The sequence below is a fragment of the Vitis riparia genome, unplaced genomic scaffold, assembly GCF_004353265.1.
Source record: "Vitis riparia cultivar Riparia Gloire de Montpellier isolate 1030 unplaced genomic scaffold, EGFV_Vit.rip_1.0 scaffold752_pilon_pilon, whole genome shotgun sequence".
In the NCBI taxonomy this organism is placed as follows: domain Eukaryota; kingdom Viridiplantae; phylum Streptophyta; class Magnoliopsida; order Vitales; family Vitaceae; genus Vitis; species Vitis riparia.
Genome location: NW_023269768.1, coordinates 54,738 through 72,010, shown reverse-complemented (window position 1 = coordinate 72,010; position 17,273 = coordinate 54,738). Strand labels below are relative to the sequence as shown.

The window sequence follows — 17,273 nt, the reverse complement described above, 5'->3', positions numbered from 1 at the left end:
CATTTTTAGGAAATTGCATGAGCTTAATAATCATATTCATTTTGTTTTTATTTATCTATTTATTAATTTATTTTGATAAAAAATTGCTTGAGTTGATAATTCATTTTAGTTTTGCATGTGATCTATATTTTTAATTTCATTTAAAATTGCATATTTTGGATTTTTAATCCTTAGTTACACTTTTTTTTTTATTATTATTCTAACCCTTAGTTTTTTTTTATTGGTATTTTTATTTTCCTTTTCCTTTGTTTTTATTATTTGTTTTTCATGGATCCCATGTGCTCCATAAAAGAAAAAGAAAAACGCCAGTAAGAGGAAAGATGGAGGCAGCCGGTGGATTGGAGAGAGAGGGTGATTGAAAGACAAAGGGAAAAAAAAGAAGGAAAATTTGAGGGGATGGAGGGTGATTGAAAGAGTAGAAGGAAACCTTTTTCTGCCATTTTTTTCCATCACCGTGGCTGCAGAGAAGCTGACAAGGGGATGGAGAAAAGATTAAGAAAGAAAAGAAAAGAAAAGGAAGGAAGACGCATGATTGAAGGAGGTCAGAAGGTTTATTTTGGAGAGGTTAGGCTGTCATTTTTAAGAGGGAGGAATCAATCCGTGTTTTAAAGGGGCATTTTGAGGTTGCTGTTTAGAGAAAAAAAGTCCATGTTTCAGAAGGGATTGAGGTTGTTGTTTGGGGGAAGAGATCAGTTCGTGTTTTGAAAGAGTATTTTGGGGTTTTTGTTTGAGAGATCAGTTGGTGTTTTGAAAGAGCATTTTGGGGCTACTGTTTGGGAGGTGTTTTGAAAGAGCATTTTTGGGTTGCTGTTTGAGATATCGGTCCATGTTTTGAAAGAACATTTTGAGGCTGCTGTTTTGAGGAATCAGTTGTGTTTTGAAGGGGCATTTGAGGCTACTATTAGGAGAAAACCAGTCCATGTTTCAGAGGGGATTTTGAGGTTGCTGTTTTGAGGAATCAGTCGATGTTTTGAAAGAGCATTTTGGGGTTGTTATTTGAGAGATCAACCCATGTTTTGAAAGAGCATTTTGACGCCGTTGTTTGGAGAAAATCAGTCCATGTTTTAGAGGGGATTTTGAGGCTGTTGTTTTGAGGAATTAGTCTGTGTTTTGAAGGGGCATTTGAGGCTACTGTTTGGAAGAAATCAGTTTGTGTTTTGAAATGACATTTGGGGCTTGCTGTTTGGGGAGATTAGTTCTTGTTTTGAAAGGAAATTTGGGGCTACTATTTGGAGAGATTAGTCCATGTTTTGAAAGGGCATTTGGGGTTGTTGTTTGAGGGGATTAGTCCATGTTTTGAAATGGCATTTGGGGCTGTTGTTTAAGAAGGAATCAATTCATGTTTTGAAAGGCATTTAGGGTTGCTGTTTTGGGGGGAATTAGTCCATGTTTCAGAGTGGATTGAGGCGCTATTTTAGGAACCCACATACGCGACTTTAGGACTGCAACCTCTTACAAAAACAATTATTTCATCCAAATGTCATTACCTGAATTACGGTCAACACCTTCATCCAAGGGTAGACCCCTATTATGACCATTACACACATATAAACAAAACAAATTTCATATTTGTAGCCGTGAGCATTAGATTTCCACCTAAGGCTCCACTACTATTTTCCCTAATTCCAACATAAATTTATGTCTGCTTTACTACATTTGTTTTATTTTCTTTTTCAATTCAACCCTCATTCATTACACATTCAAAACTTTTATGAAGAAATTTATTCAAACTTTACTCCCAATCATTTTTAAAATTTGTACTCATCTACTCATGACTAAACATGAATTCTTTTCCTATGCATTAAATTCACCAATTAACAACTATATAAAAAAACTCAACCTACTCATTTTGGAATCCCATATAAACAACATTAAACAACAAAACATCTTGAATCCCATATAAAAATTGTATTCCCTTCTCATTCAATAGTCATATTTTTCTTCTCTTTTCTATATTCTTCCCAACAACCATATACAACACAAACACAACAATTCAAAAAATAAAACAAAATCAATATAGCTTACCACCATCTCATTTTCCTATCATTTATCAAATTTTAAACCATATTTCATTTCAAATAAACCCTAAATAAATTAAAATATAAAATTGAATAATATTAATGAACATTCAACATGTACAAATATGCAATGTAATCAAGTTTAAATCACAAAATTCCAAAAATCACATAACTATGACAATATTCAAATCTCAGAGAATCAAAATGACAAATCAAAATAAATAGTTATTATAAAATTTAATAAAATACATATATCATCTGGAAAAACCCTTACTTTAAAAGTTAAATGCAACTACAATATTTCATTGCTTTGTTCCCTCTTTCTCTCAATTGCTTTCTTTCTCTTTTTCAACGTAAAAGCAAAAGAGGAAGTATAGGAAGGGAAGAAATGACTTTGTCGATGTTGAAATGAGAAGAAGGAAAGGGGTTATTTGTCTACCTAGGCTTTGTTAGGGGTTTCACACTTGGACTTTTCTTCTCAAATTGATGTTTGGTGGGAAAATGATGATGTCGTCTTTCTTATGGTGATGGAGGAGAAATAAAATAAGGGATCATGTTTGGAGGTTCGTTTGGGGTTGATGGGTTATGGCAAATTGAGAAGTTACCAGATTTTTTATGGATCGTTCCGCCTTGTGATGGGTTGTGCTTGTGAACGAAAAATAAAGAACATGGGTTTTTGGTGTTAAGGTTTGGTTGAAGAGAGAAGAAGACATTTGGAGGTAAATATGTTTTAAAAAATCAATTCATGTGAAGTGTCTAGTTGGATGATGCCATGTACATGAGCCTTGTCATCAGCTTTAGTAGGTAGCTGACTTGGACCTTGCTTACGTGACTTTTCCAAGTGGGTGATCCAACTAAGAGAGCTGTCAAAGTGAGCATTTTTGGAAGGGTCTCAACATTATTATTACAGTGTATGGAAAGACATTTATTTTCCCCAAAATCCACTAAATTTCAAAAGAAAAAAACAAAGTTTCTAAAAGGCAAAATTTTGGTATTTGGTGTATGGTTAGATAAATTTCCTAGAAAAAAAGGCAAATAGAGCTGCAGGCTATAGGTTCAAACTATGTTTCAAATGATACCAAATCAGCTTTTGTTGTGCTTTGAAAAAGACTACATTGAGGGAAACCTAGTTGACTCTATATCTAATAAATATATGGTGGCAATACAAATCAATCTAGACAAATTGCTGATAGGTTAGGACAAAAACTGCTGTTCTCTAGGTTTCCTGTCACCCCTTGAAATTCTCTTCTTTACCGACCTTCCGTCTCTGAAATAGTTACATTTCCAGAACAACTCTCTGGCCTACCTTTGTGTGAATCTAGCTCTGACACTTTATGATGAGTGGAAAATGCTGGTAGATTTGGGTTTGGTAGGGGCACAGTTTCATTGGTGAGCATGGAGATAACAGCTGACATTGTAGGTCTATCTGCTGCGCTCTCCTGTACGCACAAGAGAGCAATATGAATGCATCTCAACATTTGGGCTGTTGAGTAGGAATCCTCCAGCATTGGATCCACTAGCTCCAAGCTAGTACCTTCTTTCCATAGATCCCAAGCCTGTTTCCAGTTCATTTAGGGTTGATTTACTTATGAGGTTAGTATGAAAATTTTGGAAGGATACACCGGGTGCTGCTGAAAATAATGTAGAGACAAATATGAGATATAGCAGACTTACATATACTGCCAGGTTTATGGCAAAGGCACCGTGGTTATGATGAAAGCTTTTGTTCTTTCAGCCACTCACAATCTCCAACAGTAGGACCCCAAAGCTATAAACATCTTATTTCACCGAGAAAATTCCTTCCATGGCATACTCGGGTGGCATGTAACCACTGCATCCACAGTAGAAGGTTTAGTACATTAGACTGAAAAAGAAAGCTGATGGATAAAGAAAAGTCATGCTTACTATGTTCCAACTATCCTATTTGTATTTGCTTCCGATGCATTTCGCCCAAAAGTTCTGGCCATGCCAAAATCAGAAATTTTCGGGTTCAAGTCATGATCAAGTAGGATGTTACTTGCTTTTAGATCTCTATCAATAATTCTTAGTCTTGAATATTTATGCAAGTAAAGAAGTCCTTGTGCAATCCCCTCAATGATATTGTGACGTCTTTTCCAGTCCAATATCTTTCTTCTAGCAGGATCTGAAAATTTGGGTGAACACAACACACAACTAGTAAATTGTTTCAAGCAAAAAAAAAAAGATAAGAACATAAGGAAAAGTCATGCAGATAAAAAGAAGAAAAAAGGGGAAGTATTCAAACCAAAGAGGAAGAAGTCCAAGCTTTTGTTGGGCATGAACTCATAGATTAACATCTTTTCTTCTCCCTTGATGCAGCAACCCAAAAGTCTAACAAGATTCATGTGTTGGAGTTTGAAGATCAGTCTAATCTCAGTTTTAAACTCCACCAATCCTTGGCTGGAGCCCCTTGAAAGTCTCTTCACTGCTATTTCTTGCCCCTCAGGTAATTTCCCCTGCAAAAATAATCCACAATCCACAATCCACAATCCAAAAGGAAGCTTTAATTGGGGTACTTAAAACAAAGAATGTCCTATTCCTATTACATGCCATGGATTAATGAAATAATAATATTTACCTTATAAACCGGGCCAAAACCACCCTCTCCAAGTTTATTTTCAGATGAAAAGTTATTCGTGGCAGCCACAATAGAATCAAAACTGAACAGTTTAAGATCATGAGCCCCCCTCTTTCCATCATGTTCAACATCTTTTGAATCACTAAAGCTGTTTGAAGTTGTCAATTCAAGCAGCGCAGCTTCCTCCATTTCTCTCTCCCCTGTTATACCACAAGTCACAAGTTCAATCCAACCCATTAACAAATGGCATTACTATCATCAACAAAAGTTAAAATAAAATACTACCTCTGAATTTTCTACTTGAATAGTATAAGGAGCCCGTAAGTAACAAGACCACAAGTACCAACAAGACCACAAGTACCACTCCTGCAATAATGACCCATATCCACCAACTGCTCCCTGCATAGATAGAAGTTGATAAATTTTGTGGTTAGAGCAGAACTGAGTGAAAGAGGGTCTTTTATGGTCTTGATATAGCTCCTCTAATGGTATTTTGAATTTTTGATCACCTATTAGGGTTGTAAATTCAATAAAAATGTTGGATTCATCAACTACTTTGCTTTGGTTACTTTCAGGAATGCAAAAATACAGAGAGACTCTTACCCGTAACTCGTGATGAGGATAAAACATAGAGCTCCTTCTGATTTGCGTCATCCTTGAGGGCTTGTGCAAATTTTGTACTCCAAAACCGACATCCAGTTCCGTTAGTGTATATAAGCAGTACAAGAACAATCATTCCAGCATAAAGCCTTACAATCTCTAAGGCCCAAGCTCGATTTTTCTTTTATTGATGATGGTGATCCTGATATGAGAACCGATTGCTTCATGAATCCGTCTTTTCTAGTCCTGCAAGTGGGTGGGTTTTGCACTGCACACCCTGGATATTCTTCATACCTAGCGCACTGATCGTCCAGCACAAATTTCCCTATGAAAAACAACACTCAAATCCCTTCCAAACTATATTTCAATCATGATTCTTGCGGTTACTGATGAGAACACAAATTAAATACTTGGATGGCTTTAAAAATGTCATGTGTTTGAGGTACTCATAACAAGCGTAGTTCTTCAATTTGATGTTAATGCCTTAAAGAAATCCATTTGATATGTTTTGTGAGATTTTGCAAAATTAAGGTAGGTTTGGTGCATTTCCAAAACTTCATGAAGAAAGAGTACCTAAGTGGGGTACACTATCACTAATAGTGCACTTCAATCTGAGCAAGACCTCCAATAGCGCATTAGGGAGAACCCCTTGTAGATGGTGCACCCTAAGAGCATTAATCCAAATTACACACTTAAAAAAAGTGCGTTTAGATTGCACGCTTTTAAGTGATGGTCTGGATTGCGCACTTCAAAGAAGCGCACTTAAAAGACTTTGCTTAGATTGCACACTCCTAAAGGATACCTAGATGAATAGCACACTTCCCTTAGGTGCTTTAACAATTGCGCACTTCCCAAGCACGTTGAGACGGAAGCACATCACACACCCCATCATGCATAGAAATCATAAAGCGCACCCCATTTAAAAGTGGGCTATTGCTTATAAATACGGGAACTGTAAATAAACGAAGGGGAGGGGGGATTAATAGGGAAATAAGTTAGGTTGTTTTAGTTGTTCTCTGTTTCTTTTCCTTTTTGTAACTTTTCCTTGTTTTAGTAAATATTTCTTTTTTAGTTTTAAGTTTGAGCGTTTGTTTGTGTTTGCGTCTTTTCAATTGTATGTTTTGGTTTTCTTGTGTTTTCCATTTCAAGGGTGAAGGGAGTTAAGGTCTCCATTTCTTAGTTCAGTTCGCTGTTGATTTAACTATGAATGGTTGAAAGGGACCTTTCTTAGGTTAGTGGTTATGAGCACTGCAAAGAGCCTCTATTGACTCGGGTTAGAGTATATGAGGACTGTAAGGAATAATCACTGGTGGACCCATAAACCAAACACATGCCTATTGCAAGGACCTAAAAAAGGAAGAATCAAACTGAGTTAATCTTTCATTGAGGCGGTTGATGCTCGTGTCAACCAAAGCCCTCCAGTTGGTAGAAACCCTTGGCTTGATCCCAAAGCCACAAGCATAATGTCAGAATGTTGTTGGTGAGTTGGGCAAGAGAGAATTTTAGTAAATTTTTGCTCTTGGAGTTTGTTGTCTTTTGAGTTTCCGGTCACCCTTGAAAACTCTTACCTTTAGCATGATTGATCTAAAGATTCCCTATGGAAACGACCTAACCATTATACAACTATTAGTTCTTTTTATTTTTGGTTCACAAGCTGAGAGTTTCAACGATTAATCTCGTTTAAGTTTTGTTTTTGTAAAACTTCATTATTAAAACTATTTCCAAATTCTGTCTTAAACCAGAGAGCCCTACCCTGTGCAGGCTTGAATCACTTAGGAACCTGACTTGTAGATGTTTTGACAATATTTCAAAAAATGGGAAACCCAATAAACTTTGCACACTCACACACCAACACACTCCTATGAAAAAAACAAAAGACACAAACATCAACCTTTTAGAAAATGTAACCACAAAATGTAGCAGTTAACACCTCAACTGTATTGTGCAGAAAGAAGCAGTGTATTATCTTCTTTGCCCAAAAGCCACAATACTAGAATTTTGGGGTTGAACGGAGTACCTCAGATCCTTGGCCCTTAGGCTAAACTAAAGAACCAACAAGCATATTGAAGCTAATCTGTTAAGACAGGGGCTTTGGGCCTTTTAAAAGACTTCATTATAGCTTAAAGGGCACCGACCCAAATAGACATCATTGTCTTGAAGAGGGGATTAAGACCATTACCACTAACTCATCCTCAACTAGCAAGGAAAACCTATTTTCAAGATGCCTAAAGGAATTTGAAATTGAAATGGTCAACCAGCTGTTACGCATTTTAGAGTAGTGTTTACCATGCTGCCACTTCTCTATCTGACTGCTAGCCATTCATTCATGCTGATGACATTTCATAAGCCAAATCACAACAAATTGGACTCACCAACTCAATTAGTCAACTTAAGGACAAGTTTGAGGGTAGCATATATCAAGAAATCAACAACGCGAGAACCACAGGAAGAGAGATAGTTCTGTAAGCCACAACTAAGACCATCAATAACTTCGTTACCTTCCAGAATCATGACCTTAGTGAAAAATATACCAACTTGGGAGGCCTATAATACATCTCCACCACCTTCCTCGAAGATAAATCAAGGACTTATCCTCAAGAGTGATAAGGTCAACCCTATGTAATTGAGACTTCATCTCCCTAGGATCACAAAGAAAACTCCATCTTTTGGCAACAAGTGGGTGAATCTAATCATTCCCCTTCAAGAGCAAATCCTTGGCCATCGCCCTAGTTAAGAGAGTCCAATCAAGCAGAGTTGGGGTTTTACACACACCACAACTTAGGAAGTCCTAGAAAGACATCATTCCTAAAAAATGTAACTGGTGATTAGAGAGCAGAGATATTATTGACTAATTTTCCTTCATTGGCTCATTGCCTTAGGTTACAGTAAGGACCGTTCCTTTTGTTTTGGTCAGAATTTCTTGCCCTCTACCTAGAGATCTTACAAATATATTGGTTGCTACAGTCTAGGAGCGGAACTCAGGAGGAGATTGTTGTAAAAGGAGGTTTATACAATTCATTCTTTGGGTGATTTGCTTTGAAATTAATACTAGGATCTTTTAGAACAGGAAGAGCTTCATACTAGGATCTTTTAGAACAGGAAGAACACCATTGGTTATATCTGAGACAATGCCTACTCTCATCTTTTCAGGTGTTTGCACTTTCTCTCATACTCCCATCAACTTGACCATCTAGGAGTGAAGAGAGGTTTGTTTTACTATGGTGAGGTATATTAGGATGCCTTATGATACTGTTTTAAGCAAATAAAATGATAAGCTAACAACACAAGTTCACCACTCTTAAGGATAAGAAATTCACCACCTTAAAGATAAGAACTCACAATTAAGCATACCACTCAAAGGAATCCACCTTAGAGATAAGAACTTTGATAGAAAAATCAAACACCTAGTTTATTTTTTTCTTAACAATCTGAAAAGTCCTTTCAATTTTGAAACTGAGCACATTTAATCTTGGAACAACCCTCCAAGAATAGGAAAAGACTTTATTTAATCTTGGAACAATCCTCCAAGCATAGGAAATGAAAAAACTATTAATGACTAGATTCATTAAATAATTAACAAACCAACTGATTGAATAATAAAACCAAATAGCGGGTGCCATTGTGAACTTTTGGGCTTTAATTACTTCTTGGACCATTAAACCAAATTGGGTTGTCTCTTTTGTAAGAGAATTCACAATGGGCTCGTTTGCATCTTCAAGTGGGCACATGTTGGGTTGCTTACCTGCATCACTCAGGTTGGGCTGCTTACCTACATCATTCTCCCTTGGTTGAAAAAAACTTGTCCTTGAGTCTAGGGGCTCATCTTCATGATATGGAGATAAATCTGAGACATTGAAAGTTGCTGAAACTCCATAATCACTAGGAAGCTCCACCTTGTAAGCATTGTCATTAATCTTCTTTAACAATTTTAAATGGGACATCAGCTCTTGGTTAAAGTTTAGCATACTTCCTGTTAGGAAATCTTTCTTTTCTTAAATGAATCCATACCAAATCTCGATTATCACATTACAAACTTTCCCATGGCTTGTGCAACTAGTTTGAAAAATAGTCTCATAGCCATGACTTATCATTCCCTTGAATCACATTGAGGCTTCTCTAAACACCAATTAATCTATGAGAGGGTCCAAGGGCAATAGCGCACCCGAACAGGACAACAACTTTGTCCACATCCTCCATGCCCCATACTTGAATGATTTCTCTTTTTTGCAAATTTATTTTTTATCCTGAAACCAACTCGAAGCAAGTGACAATCCACTTCCAATATTTCAATTGATCTTCATCATCCTCGTAAAAGAGGAGAGTATCATCAGCGAATAACAAGTGAGAAACTTGAACCCTTTCTCCTCCTCTACCTTCTATCTTAACACCCTTAATAAAACTCCCTCCTCAACCTTAGCAATTAATCTGTTGAATGCTTCCATAATCAAAACGAGCAGGTAAGGTGAAAATGGGTCCCCCTGCCTCAGCCCCCAATATGTCGAGAAGAAGTTTGTGGGAGTGCCACTAACTAAAACAACTAGTTTTATAGTAGAAAAACAGAAGAGGATCCACGGTCTCCATTTGGGGCTGAAACCCATCTTCTCTAAAATCGAAAGAAGGAACTTCCAATTTACATTGTCACAAGCATTTTCTATGTCCAGCTTGCAAACCAAACCCGCATTGGAACTTCGTTTCCACAAGTCGATCGCCACATTTACTACCAAGGCTACATTTAGAATCTGTCTACCCCCAAAAATGCATTCTGGCTTATTCGACACCTCTTTGCCAATCACCATTTTTAGTCTATTAGCTACAACTTTATCAAGAATTTTGTAAAGACTTCCCATAAGACTAATTGGCCTGAAGTCCTATAGGTCACCTACCCCTCCCTTCTTTGAGATTAAAGCTAAAAAAAGTTACATTCAGGCTGCGAGCTACGACATTTTGTGAATGGAATTCCTCAAAAACCTGCATAACTTCCCCATCTACTATAAGTCAACAAAACTTCTAGAAGGCCAACAAGAACCCATCCGGCCCAGGAGCCTTATTACCCCCCAATTCTGACATTGCTTTGGTCACCTCCTTCTCTAAAAACAGACCCTCCTATCCCCCATTATTCGTGGAATCAATTCTCATAAATAACTCTGAAGCCATATCAGGTCTTTGCACTTGAGGTTCTTCAAACATAGCTTTGAAGTAGGAACCAATTCCCACTTCAAGCTCTTTTTCTAGGCGAATGCCCCTAACAGTAAGGCTGCTGCTATAATTTCCTCATCTCATTGCATTAGCCATGTGATGAAAAAACCTGGTGTTATTATCTCCTTCCTTGAGCCAAAGGGCCCTTGATTTCTACCTCTAAAAGGTTTCTTCTAGGATGGCTAAATAACTATATTCATCTTTAGTTGTCATTTGACTTCGCCTATCCTCTTCAGCGAGGGGTCTTAGCCTTTGTACATAATCCCACTAGTTTATTTGCTCCAAAGCATCATCCTTCCTAGCTGAAACATTTCCAAGTACCTCTTTATTCCACTTCTTCAGGTTGATTTTCAAAGCTTGTAATTTCTTGGCAAGCACAAATCTGTGACTGCCCCTAAAATTTAAGTCTACCACCACTCTTTAATTTTATTCACAAAGCCTTCAACCCTTAGCCACATGTTTTCAAATCTAAACGGGTTTTTGTCTTTTCTCACCTCTACAATCTAAGAACACAGGGCAATGATCAGAGATTGGTCTTGGCTACAAATGTTGCATCAACCAAAATACATGATCTTCCCAGTCACCAAAGAATAAGAAACGGTCCAATTGAGCCTTAAGCGACCCACTCTACCCTCCACTACCAAGTGTAACCACACCCCCACCACTCACGCGTCCACCCCCCCGAGGCAGATCTACAAGTTCAAACTCATCAATAAAGTTGGAGAATTCTCTCATAGCGGATGTCATCTACCTACAATTACTCCTTTTGACTAGAAATCAAACCACATTAAAGTCACCTACTAAGCATCACAACTGATCCCAAAGCCCTCTTATGGCGGCTAACTCCTCCCACTTCTCCCTTCTCTTATTTCCTTTTAAAGGTCCATATAAGCCAGAGAACACCCAAATGAAGCCCTCCTCATAGTCTTTAAACTGATAAGAAATAGAAAAAGATCACACTTCAACATCCAACCCTTCCAACTTACTCGTATTCCACATTAACAAAACCCCTCCCGCCGTGCCCCTGCATCTAAAGATGCCCAAACCAAGTTCCTACCAACCCCTAAACTTTTCACAAACCTACTAGACATCTCCCTCATCTTTGTTTCCTAAAAACAAACCAAATTTGGTTTGAGTTTCCTAACCTTAGACCCAATTACCTTCCTCTTATCTGAATAGTGCAAGCCTCTAACATTCCAAGACAAAATCCTAAGCTTCATTTAGGAACTACAAAAATTTGCCTACCGATCTCTATTTTCCTTCTTGCAACACTGTCATAATTAATGGTGCTAATGAGCTCCTTTAATTCTCTTTCCTTCCTTGAAATGGACATAGTACCCCTTTTACTAGCCTTCAATGAACTAGCAGCGCACCTCCTACTCTCAATTTCCACAAGAATTCTCTAAATGTCCTCTTCAAACCCTTCCACTGAAACCCCCACAAACTTATAAAACCAAAGGAATTTTGTATTCACCCAAGGGGATCTCTCCGTACCCACTTCTCCTACTGCAATGACTCAAAAGGAAGCAATTCCTCTTCTAAGATTTCCTTATCATCATGTAAGTGAAAAGTTTCTACACCTCACTCTGTTAAGGTCTCCACCTTGTGCCCCTCTCTTCAAAAGGAAAAACCCTTCATGATTAGGAAAAGCAATAGACCTTCATCTTTAAGAATCATACACAACAACTCATTCACTGTCTCAAACTTCATTGGGTCATTAAGCACCCCTTCCATCTCACTCATCCAGGAATCCCACATAAAATCCCCTGACCTAGTAGAAGAAGGAGAAGAAGTTCCAGATAGGCTGTTATAACCCCCCAAAGTGCAAAAGAGGGATACGTACCTGATCCGCACCTAACATTCAATCTATAATTTTATTTCCTATGGCAAATTATCATCAAAATATAATGCATTTGTTACTAATATGTCAAATATAGAAATTCCAAGGAGTATCCATGAAACTCTAGAAAAACTTGAATGGAGGCAGGATATAGATGATGAAATTAGGGCATTGAAAAAGAATGAGACTTGGGAATTATTAGACTTGCCGAAAAGGAAGCAACCAATTGGATATAAGTGGATCTTCACTGTTAAGTACAAGTAAGATGGAAGTGTAGAACGATATAAGGCAAGACTTGTGGCCAAAGGATTCACTCAAACCTATAGCATAGACTACCAAGAGACATTTACCCTTGTTGTCAAAATTAATATCACGAGAGTATTGTTGACTTTAACAGTCAATCTAGATTGGATTCTTCAACAATTGGATGTCAAGAATGTTTTCCTCAATAGAGATCTAAAAGATGAAGTCTATATGGAAATCCCTCCAAGATTTGAGAATAAAACTAATGTTGGTAAGGTTTGTAAACTTTAGAAATCCTCAAATGGACTTAAAACAACCTCCCAGAGTATGGTTTGATAGGTTACTAATGTTGTTAAGAAACATAGGTACATACAAGGTCAGACAGATCATACTCTATTCAACAAACATTCTTTAAATGGGAAGATTACTATTTTTATTGTCTATATTGATGATATTATCTTGACTAGAAATCATACAAATGAAATGGACAAGCTGAAGAAAATATTGGCCAATGAGTTTGTGATGAAAACTAAAAAGTTATTATAACTGCTATCCAAGTAAACTTCAACCAAGTTACTCTAAACACCATCGAAGCCATGATTTCTTAAGGAAAAATTTAAGAAAAACCCTTGGCAAAAAGCTCAAACCAAGAACATCTAGTTAATCACTTCATATATTTTTTCTTGATAATCATCAAGAGTCCTTACAATAAGCAAGTTCTTCCATTTTATAATGACAACCCTCAACTACTTTCTGAAGGCTTCCAAGACACCATTAATAGCTTTTAATAACAAAAAACTAACCTTTTGACTTCTAATTTAATAACAAACTTTTCCCATGCAAACCTTTGATGTTTTCAAACTACCATAAATTGATTAGTATTGACTCCATCATTCTCGCCTCCTTAGAAGAAGCTTGTCCTTGAGTTTGGCGCTGCTAGAAACCCCTTTTACATTTTCACCAATGTAAGAATATAAATCTAAATTATTGAATATTGGATCTATTCCCATATGTTTTGGAAAATCAACCACATAAGCATTTTACCCAATCTTCTTGATGATTTTGTAGGGTCCCATCTTTCTTTTACTTAGCTTCAAATAAGAGCTAGTTGGAAATCCTTCCTTATGTAAGTACACCATCACCATATTGCCTTCTGAAAAGCTTTGGCTATATGCCTCTTTTGATTTGCATATTTCTTATACTTCGCATTCGACTCCTCAATCTTCAATCTGATTTCTTTATGCAGTTTTTTCATTAAGTCAACCATGTTTTCACACTTTAAGCTATTTCTTCCCATTTCTAGTAAAAGAGCTAAATCATAAGGATGCATTGGTTGCTTCCCATAAACAACTTCAAAAAGAATTTTGCCTGTAGTTCGATTCTTGGAATAGTTATAGGCAAATTCTACTGGTACAACACAACTTCCCATTACTTAAGATTTTCTCCAAATAGGCACCTCAATAAATCACCCAAACTTCTATTGACAACCTCACTTTGTCCATCATTTTGAGCATGATAGGAAGTACTATACCGCAACCTAGTTCCAAACTTTTTCCATAAAGTTCTCCAAAAATGAGAGAGCAACTTGGAGTCTCGATCTAAGGTGATTAATTTTGGAACTCCATGCAATCGTACAACCTCTCTTAAGTAAAGATTTACTATATTTGAGTCCTTTATATATCCCTTCTGCAGCAACTCTTCCACTTGTCTTGGAAGTTCTTCATGTTCTTTTAGAGACATTCTATAATGTGGCAGGTTTGGTAGGCTGGCTCTTGGTACTAGATCAATGTAGTGCTGGATGCTTATTTTTGAAGGCAATCCACTTGGCAGCTCTATAGAAAATACCTCTGCAAAACTTTCTAGCAATGTCTTTGTTTCATTAGGAACATTTTGCTGGTCTTCAAAGACTTCTTTTGCCAACAGCAAAAGGGAAACTCCATTAGCATCAAACTCATTTAAAAAGCATTGAACAGTTACACAAGATTGTTCTGTTTGACCTTAGACTTAACAAACTCTTCTTCTTTCATCAAGGCAAGTACTACCTTAAGCCCATTTTTGTAGAAAGCATAAACATTCTTCTCTCCATGGTGGATAGTTTTATTGTCAAATTCCCATGGCTTTCCAAGTAACAAATGACAGACTTCCATTTCAACCACATCACATAAAACCTGATTTAAATAGTTTTTCCCAATTGAGAAGGGAAGAAAACACTGCCACACTCTACTTCACCCCTTTTCTTGAACCAAGCAATTCAATACGGCTTTGGGTGTGGTAGTACTTCCAAGTTGAGCTTCTTCACCATTTCTTTAGAAACAAGATTCTCACAACTTCCCCCATCAATAATAACATTGCAAAGCCTCCTATGTGAAGAACATCTAGTTATAAATATATTATTTCTCCGCCAATCACTTTTTGATGCTTTTGGAATATCATCGTCTTCATATATGACTTCATCTTCTGTGAATTCCAGCAGCCCTCCGACGCCTTAAGGTTCCATTCCTACCTCATTATCATTATTCTCTCTTTCATTTTCATTGATCAGTAGATTGTTGGCTTGTTTTCAGCAATCAAAAGATTTGTGACACTCATTTCCATATTTATAACATATTATTCTGCGTCCTGCAGACTGCAATGAGTTACTACTATTTCCAAGAACATGATTTTTCATTGTTGCATGCCCTTGGGCTTGGTTGCGAGCTTGGAAGTGAGTGTTTGATCTAGAATTTGGCAAATCATCGATCACTGCCACTGATTTCTTCTTGACATCTCCTTGTCGCCTATTATCCTCCCATTGATTAGGCCCCCATTCACTTTTAATCGAGTGGTTGTTGGACCATCTTTGTTGATTTTCAACCTTCATTGCCAACTGAACAGCATCAGATAGCGTCCAACAAGGTTATAGCTCCACCAAATTTCTAACATTTGGCCTCAATCCCATCAAATAACAATGAATGACCTGCACTTCCATTTCAGTTAGTTGTACTCTAGTCCGTATTTTGTAAAACTCATTAGTTTATTCTCACACAGAACGTTGGCCTTGCTGAAGTGCTTGGTATTGCTGAAAAAGAATTCCTTCATAGTTTAATGGAAGGAATTGACTTCAGATTTGCTACTACATTTTAGTCCAACTCTAGATTTTCTCCTTTCCAGATTAGACTCTTTTCATCTACACTTGCTGCCATCAAGAGGAAGCATACACCTTCAATTTTATAGCCACCAACTTCACTTTTTTATTTTCTGGAAGATTTAGAAACTCAAAAACCCTTTCAACTTCATTCAACCAACCTAAGACCTCCTCTGGTTGCATCTCTCCAGTAAAGTATGGAATGTCTACCTTAATGTTTGGATTTTGATCCCGATTTGTAGTACAATGAAACGTTGGTTACCCTTCCAAAGGTAAAAGTCCACCTTCTTCATCTGAAAAGTCCCCTACAGTTTGCTAGAACTCTACCATAGTAGGCTAATTTCTCACATTCCTCCACTAGTAAGTTCAAAAATTCTGCCTTGTTTGGCCTCGAATGGTGGAATTTAGAGCACCAAAAAATACCAGCTTGCTCCAATCTAGCACATAATTGATAAAGTTTACTTTTGCAAACTCTTCTCTAGTTAGGCCGCTTCCAGCAGGTTGTGATGCTGTAGCATTCAAATGATCCCCAGACCCAGCCACAGATTAAAAAAAAAGCACAAATCTAGAACAAAGGATCTGATACCAATTGATGAAAACTAAAAAGCTATTATAACTACTATCTAAGTAAACTTCAACCAAGTTACTCTAAACACTATCGAAGCCATGATTTCTTAAGGAAAAATCTAGGAAAAACACTTTGCAAAAAGCTGAAACCAGGAACATCTGGTTAATCACTTCATATATTTTTTCTAGATAATCATCAAAAGTCCTTACAATAAGCAAGTTCTTCCCTTTTATAATGACAACCCTCAACTACTTTCTGAAGGTTTCCAAGACACCATTAGTAGCCTTTAATAACAAAAAACAAACCATTTGACTTCTAATTTAATAACAAACTTTTCTCATGCAAACCTTTGATGTTTTCAAACTACCATAAATTGACTAGTAATGACTGCATCAGTTTGAAATAAAAGATTAGGACTTTTCAAATATTTCCTAGGCATGGAAGTGGTTTGGTGAAAGAAAAGTATTGTGGTTTCTCAACAGAAATATGTTCTGGATTTACTAAAGGAATAGGGATGCAAGGATGTAAGCCTTCAAATACTCCCATGGAATCAAACTACAAAGCAGGACTAATGACAGAAAGCCCCCCAGTTGACAATGGAAGGTACCAACAACTTGTAGGGAAACTCATTCATCTTTTCCAAACATGACCTGATATTTGTTTTTTAGTAAGTGTCGTAAGTCAATATACAAACAATCTTAATGAAGAGCATCTCAAAGCCATGTATTGAATTTTACAGTATCTAAAGATGACACTAGGAAAAGGTCTCTATTTTAAGAAGGGAACCAACAAAGGGATTAAAGCCTACTTTGATGCTAATTGGGCAGAATCCATTCAAGACAAAAGGTCTACTACCGGCTATTGTATGTATGTTTGGGGGACGCTTGTAACTTGGCAAAGTAAAAAAGCAATCTGTTGTAGCAAGAAGTAGTGTTGAGACATAGTTCAAGGCTCTTTACTCAAGGTATTTGTGAAAGAATATGGTTGAAAAGATTACTTGAAGAATTAAGAATATAAGCTGAGATGGTAATGAGTGTTTTTTGTGACAATCTAGCAACAATCAGTATTGCAAAGAATCTCGTTCATCA

At 37.0% G+C, this 17,273-nt stretch overlaps 1 pseudogene; it reads right to left on the bottom strand.

Annotated features, from left to right (window-relative positions):
- Positions 1-3,133: 3,133 nt before the first annotated feature.
- On the bottom strand, positions 3,134-5,350 carry LOC117910467 (annotated as a pseudogene).
- Between the last annotated feature and the right edge of the window lie 11,923 nt (positions 5,351-17,273).